Here is a 6,928-nt window from a genome sequence, read left to right on the forward strand (position 1 = left end):
CGTCCTTTGTCACTTCAGCCTCAGCTCAAAAGTGAACTAAAGCGGTCCTTAACCTTTCTTCTCTCGCTCTGCTGTGAGTACCTTGAGGACAGAGTTCCCTTTGAACCCACGCGAGCACGGAGTAGGCATTCAGTAAGTACTTTTCGAATGTATCAAAGTGCCGTCCTTCCCTCAGTTCAGGACAGTTCTCTAAATCAATGGTTCAGAGTGTGGTCCGGGGACTCCAGGAGGTCCTCAAGATCCTTGCAGGGCGCCCACAAGGTCCAGATGTATTTGTATAACACTATTTGTCTTTTTAATTCTCAATCTCCCTTTGAGTGTACAGAGGAGTTTTTTAGAAGGCACATGATGTGAAACTGAATGTGAAAGAGATATGAGAAAACAGCTGTCTTAATATCAAGCTGGATGTTAAAAAGATTTGCAAAAATGTAAAACAATGTTACTCTTCTCACAATTTTTTGAAAATATAATTTAAAAAATGTAATATATGTTAATATATAATGAGGTTATTTTTACTTTTAAATGAATTAAGTGAATTTTTAAACTCAATAACTATCAATAGCTATAACCCATATAAACCAAAGCTCTTTCAGATCCTCAATGATATTTTTAAGGGTATAAAGGGGTCCTGGGAGCAAAAGTTTGATCACTTTAAATTATCTGGCACTCGGGTGTGTCAGGCTTTGTGCCAAATACTGGGTATATTCATATGAAAGGCATGAGGAGTTTTTCTCAGGTTGACGAAGGTAATGGAGACAAAGGAACGTGTGGGGGACACAGACTAAAGTGGCCCCCATTGAGTCATGCCCTTGTATGATCCCATCCCCTTGGATGTGAGCAGAACCTGTGACTTTCATCCAGCTAATAAAATATAGCAAAGATGATGGGATGTAAAAGTGACGGGATATCATTCCCATGTTTATACTATGTTATACAAGGCTGGATCTCAGCTGACTGGAGCAAGAGAGACTCTCCTGCTTGCCTTGAGGAAGCCACCTGCTATGATACCGCCTTTAGGGCCAGCGGTCTCACGTCCTATAGGTGCAAGGAGCTGAAATCTGCCAACAACCTGAATGAGCTTGGAAGCAGATCTTTCCCCAGTAAAACTTCTGATGAGGCCTTAGCCCCAGGAAATATCTGGATTGCAGCCTGGTTGTGACCCTAAGCAGAAAACCCAGGTAAGTCATGCTTGGACTTCTGATCTACAGAAACAGGAAGATAATAAATGTCTGTAGTTTTAAGCTGCGGTCATTTGTTATATGCTGCAATAGAAAACTAAGACAGAGATTGGTATCAGGAGTGGTGTGCTACTCTAACAAATAGTAGAGGCTATTAGACCCAGCAAAATTCTGCTGGTGGGAAGCAGGCTGATAAAATTACTCACCTGTTGGGAATTCCCTGGTGGTCCAGTGGTTAGGACTTGACGCTTTCACTGCCAGGGTCTGAGTTTGATCCCTGGTTGGGGAACTAAAGATCCTGCAAGCGGCGAGGTGTGGCCAAAAAAAAAAAAAAAAAAAAAAAAAAAATTACTCACCAGTAAACATGTGCTACATTTCATGAAAAAGCAAGGATGACTCAGAGGATCTGAGCACCACGGAAGATTATTCCCAGATCTTAAACCTTAAGCAGTAAAAATCCAACATTTGCGCAGATGGATGTCAGAATTGTTATATGCCAGTGGCTCATTTGTACCTTCCATTTCCCCCCTGTTGAACTGGAATGTCTCTAACTGTTCTCCTATGCCAGTCCCACCATTGTATGATGGGAGTGTTGGGAGCACTGGTCTCTTTAGTTTCACTGGTCACTAAGGGGAATTGTGCTTCGAGGAACTGCACTTAATGACTTATAGCCAGGAGCCTCATTTGCTCAGATGTAAATGATTTAGATGATGAGATCTTGGATTCTGAGCTGATGCTGTAATGTGATGAGAGGGGAACCTTGGGATGGAGTACACAGTTTTGTTTTTTTTCCTTTGGGAGAGGCATGAATTGTTGAGGGCTATAGGCAGAATTCCAGGTGGCCTCTAAGATTCCCACCCATGGTGTACATATCTTATGTAATCCCCTTCCCTTGACTGTGGAAGAATCTATGAATAGGATATCAGTCTTGTGGTTAGATTATGTTGTATGGCAAAGATGAAAGAGTTTTGCAGATGCGATTAATGCCCTTTGAATTAGTCAAAAGGGAGACTATCCTTGGTGGGCCTGAACTTATCAGGTGAGCCCTTAAAAGAGATTTTCTTGCTGGCTTTGATGAAATAGTGTCCAAGTTATGAGAGAGCCACATGTCTAGGAACTGAGGGCAGCCTTTAAGAGCTGAGAGCCAGCAAGAAAACAATAACTCCAGTCATCCAACCACAAGGAACCAATTCTGCTAAGGAACCTGAATGAGCCTGGAAGGGGACCCCAAACCTCAGATGAGATCACATCCCTGCAGACACCTTGATTCCAGGTAAGCAAAGAACTCAGCCCAGACTCCTGACCCACAGAAAACACTGTGAGACAATAAGTTTGTATTGTTTTAAACATCTGAGATGGTGATAATTTATTACAGCAACACTAAATTAATACCCTGACATCACAGTAGGACCTTTGAAACAAAGACTGAAATGACTATTTTTCAGTGCTTTTAACTGGGCCTTCATATACTTTGTTTCCCAGATTTTTTTTCTCCTGCATTTGTAAGTAAAGTTTTGTGTGTGTGTATGTGTTTTTACTTTTTAAATCAATTTTATTGAGGTATGATTTACATATAATAAAATATACCCATTTTAGATGAATTTTGACAAGTATATATATCCATGTAACCACTTCCATAATGAAGCTACAGAACATTTCCGTCACCCCAAAAAGATTTTTCATGCCCCTTTGCAGTCAACTTCAGGTTCCAGAAACAATTTGTTTGCTTTCTGTCACTGCAGATTTTTTTTTCATTATTTTTGTTGTGGTAAAATATATGTATATGTATAACATAAAAAATGCCATATTGTAAATTGATTTTGTATGTTCTAGGATTTTATATAAATGGTGTAATAAATTATATACTATAGGGCTTCCCTGGTGGCGCAGTGGTTAGGAATCCGCCTGCCAGGGCTTCCCTGGTGGCACAGTGGTTGAGAATCTGCCTGCCGATGCAGGGGACACGGGTTCGAGCCCTGGTCTGGGAAGATCCCACATGCCGCGGAGCAACTGGGCCCATGAGCCACAACTACTGAGCCTGCGCGTCTGGAGCCTGTGCTCCACAACAAGAGAGGCCGTGATAGCGAGAGGCCCGCATACCGCAATGAAGAGTGGCCCCTGCTCGCCGCAACTGGAGGAAGCCCTTGCACAGAAATGAAGACCCAACACAGCTAAAAATAAAAATAAATAAATAAATAAATAAATAAATTTAAAATAATTATAAAAAAAAAAAAAGAATCCGCCTGCCAATGCAGGGGACACAGGTTCGAGCCCTGGTCCCAGAAGATCCCACATGCTGCGGAGCAACTAAGCCCGTGCACCACAACTACTGAGCCTGTGCTCTAGAGCCCACAAGCCACAACTACTGAAGCCTGCGCACCTAGAGCCCGTGCTCTGCAACAAGAGAAACCACCGCAATGAGAAGCCTGCACATCGCAACAAAGAGTAGCCCCTGCTCGCTGCAACTAGAGAAAGCCCACACACAGCAACAAAGACCCAATGCAGCCAAAAATAAATAAATAAAATAAATTTATTTAAAAAATTATATACTATATATACTCTGTATCTGACTTCTTTCATTTTGCAGAATGTTTTGAGGTTCATCCATATTGATACATGTATCAGTAATTTGCTCCTTTTTACTGCTGTCTTATTTTGCATTCTATGGATATACTGCAGTTTGTGTCACATGTTGGACATTTGGATCATTTCCAGTTATCATTAATAAAGTTGCCAATGGCAATCATGCATAAGTCTTTGTGGATATAGATTTTAATTTCTTTTGAGTAAATTCCTAGGAGTGGAATTACTAGGTCGTATGGTAGGTGTAATTTTAACTGCCATCTGTTTTCCATAACAGTTGTACCATTTTACATTCCCACCAACAATGTATCTCCATCATTTGTCAATCTGTTCAATTTTGCCATTCCATTGGATATGTAGTGGTACATCATTGTGGTTTTAACATGTATTTCCCTGATGACTAATGGTATTAATCATCTTTTTGTGTGCTGATTGAACATTTGTAAATCCTTTTGTAAATTGTCTGTTTATGTCATTTCACATTTTTTAACAGGTTGTTTGGTTTCATATTGTTGAATTTTGTAAGAGCAAAGTCCTCTGTTAGATATGTGTATTGAGAATATCTTCTCTCAGTCTCTGGCTTGCCTTTCCATTTCTTAATTTTTTTCTTCCAAAGAGCAGAAGTGTTTAGTTCTTAATGTTAAGTTTAATTGATCATTTTTTCTTTTCTATTTAATATTTTCTGTGTACTGAGAAATCTTTCTCAACCCGAGATCACAACAGTTTTCTTCTAGAAGTCTTAACAGTTTTAGATTTTCATTTATGTATATGATCTGTTTCAGGTTAATTTTAATGTATGATATGAGGAAAGGTAGAGGTTCATTTTTGTCCCTCATGAGATTCCTTTATTTTCTATATGAATATTCAGTTGTTCTAGCACCACTTTTTTTGTTGAAGTATAGTTGATATACAGTATTATTGGGTTGGCCAAAAAGTGCCTTTGGTTTTGTTTTTTTTTTTTAATTTTTATTTATTTATTTATTTATTTATGGCTGTGTTGGGTCTTCATTTCTGTGCGAGGGCCTTCTCCAGTTGCGGCAAGCGGGGGCCACTCTTCATCGCGGTGCGTGGGCCTGTCACTATCGCGGCCTCTTTTGTTGCGGAGCACAGGCTCCAGACGCGCAGGCTCAGTAATTGTGGCTCACGGGCCCAGCTGCTCTGCAGCATGTGGGATCTTCCCAGACCAGGGCTCGAACCCGTGTCCCCTGCATCGGCAGGCAGATTCTCAACCACTGCGCCACCAGGGAAGCCCCGCCTTTGGTTTTTAAGTAAAAATAAAAGACACATTTTTCATTTTCACCAAGAATTTTATTGAACAACGTATTCACCATTTTGTTCCACTACCTTCTGCCATTTTTCAGGCAACTTCATAATTCTGTCTTCCCAAAACTTTTTATCTTTTTGAGCAAAGAACTCTTCCAGGTGCCTTTTACAGTCTTCCAGGGAATTGAAATTTTTTCCATTAACAGAATTTTGTAAAGACTGAAATAAATGGAAACCCGAAGGTGTAATGTCTCGTGAATATGGCGGATGAATCAGAACTTCCCAGCCAAGCTGTAACAGTTTTTGCCTGGTCATCAAAGAAACATGCGGTCTTGCGTTACCCTGATGGATGATTATGTGTTTTCTGTTGACTAATTCTGGACGCTTTTCGTCGAGTGCTGCTTTCAGTTGGTCTAATTGGGAGCAGTACTTGTTGGAATTAATCATTCGGTTTTCGGGAAGGAGCTCATAATAGAGGACTCCCTTCCAATCTCACCATATACATAACCTCACCTTCTTTGGATGAAGACCGGCCTTTGGTGTGGTTGGTGGTGGTTCATTTTGCTTGCCCCACGATTTCTTCTATTCCACATTATTGTACAGTGTCCACTTTTCATCGCCCATCACAATTTGTTTTAAAAACGGAACGTTTTCTTTACATTTAAGTAGAGAATCTCATGCGTAAATATGGTCAAGAAGGTTTTTATTTTTGCTTAACTTACGTGGAACCCAAACATCAAAGCGATTAACATAACCAAGTTGGTACAAATGATTTTCAACACATGATTTGGATATTTTGAGTAGATCAGCTATCTCCCGCGTGGTATAACATTGCTTGTTCTCAGTTAATGTCTCGATTTGATCGCTGTCAACTTCAACTGGTCTACCGACCGTGGAGCATTATCCAGCAAGAAATCTCCAGCATGAAACTTCGCAAACCACTTTTGACATGTTCGATCAGTCGCAGCACCTTCTTCATACACTGCACAAAATTTTTTTTGCGTTTCAGTTGCGTTTTTACCTTTCTTGAAATAATAAAGCATAATATGCTGAAAACGTTGCTTTTTTCCCTCCATCTTCCATATTAAAATGTCTACACAAAAATTCATCAATTTTGATGTCTTTTAAAATTTTTTTATTTTTTATTTTTATTTATGTATTTATTTATGGCTGTGCTGGGTCTTCGTTTCTGTGCAGGGGCTTTCTCCAGTTGCGGCAAGTGGGGGCCACTCTTCATCGCGATGCGCGGGCCTCTCACTATCACGGCTTCTCTTGTTGCGGAGCACAGGCTCCAGACGCGCAGGCTCAGCAACTTGTGGCTCACGGGCCCAGCCGCTCCGCGGCATGCGGGATCCTCCCAGACCAGGGCTCGAACCCGTGTCCCCTGCACTAGCAGGCAGACTCTCAACCACTGCGCCACCAGGCAAGCCCCCTAATTTTCTTTTTTTGTAGTATCTTTGTCTGGTTTTGGTATCACGGTGATGGTGGCCTCGTAGAACATGTTTGGGAGTGTTCCTCCCTCTGCAAGCTTTTGGAAGAGTTTGAGAAGGATAGGTGTTAACTATTCTCTAAATGTTTGATAGAATTCACCTGTGAAGCCATCTGGTCCTGGACTTTTGTTTGTTGGAGGATTTTTAATTACAGTTTTAATTTCATTACCTGTGATTGATCTGTTTATATTTTCTGATTCTTCCAGGTTCAGGCTTGGAAAGTTGTACTTTTCCAAGAATTTGTCCATTTCTTCGAGGTTGTCCATTTTATTGGCATATAGTTACTTGTAGTAGTCTCTTATGATCTTTTGTATTTCTGCGATGTCAGTTGTAATCTCTCCTTTTTCATTTCTAATTTTATTGATTTGAGTCCTCTCCCTTTTTTTGTTGATGTGTCTGGCTAAAGGTTTATCA

The 6,928-nt window shown here is 40.6% G+C and overlaps 1 long non-coding RNA gene across 1 annotated transcript; it reads left to right on the top strand.

The window, feature by feature from the left end:
• LOC309630669 lies at positions 1–6,480 on the top strand. The gene is made up of 2 exons (XR_014245875.1): positions 1–132; positions 939–6,480. It is a non-coding gene; the product is annotated as an uncharacterized lncRNA (long non-coding RNA).
• The last annotated feature ends 448 nt before the right edge of the window (positions 6,481–6,928 follow it).

Source organism: Balaenoptera borealis (assembly GCF_965194805.1).
Source record: "Balaenoptera borealis genome assembly, chromosome: 6".
Taxonomy (NCBI): Eukaryota; Metazoa; Chordata; class Mammalia; order Artiodactyla; family Balaenopteridae; genus Balaenoptera; species Balaenoptera borealis.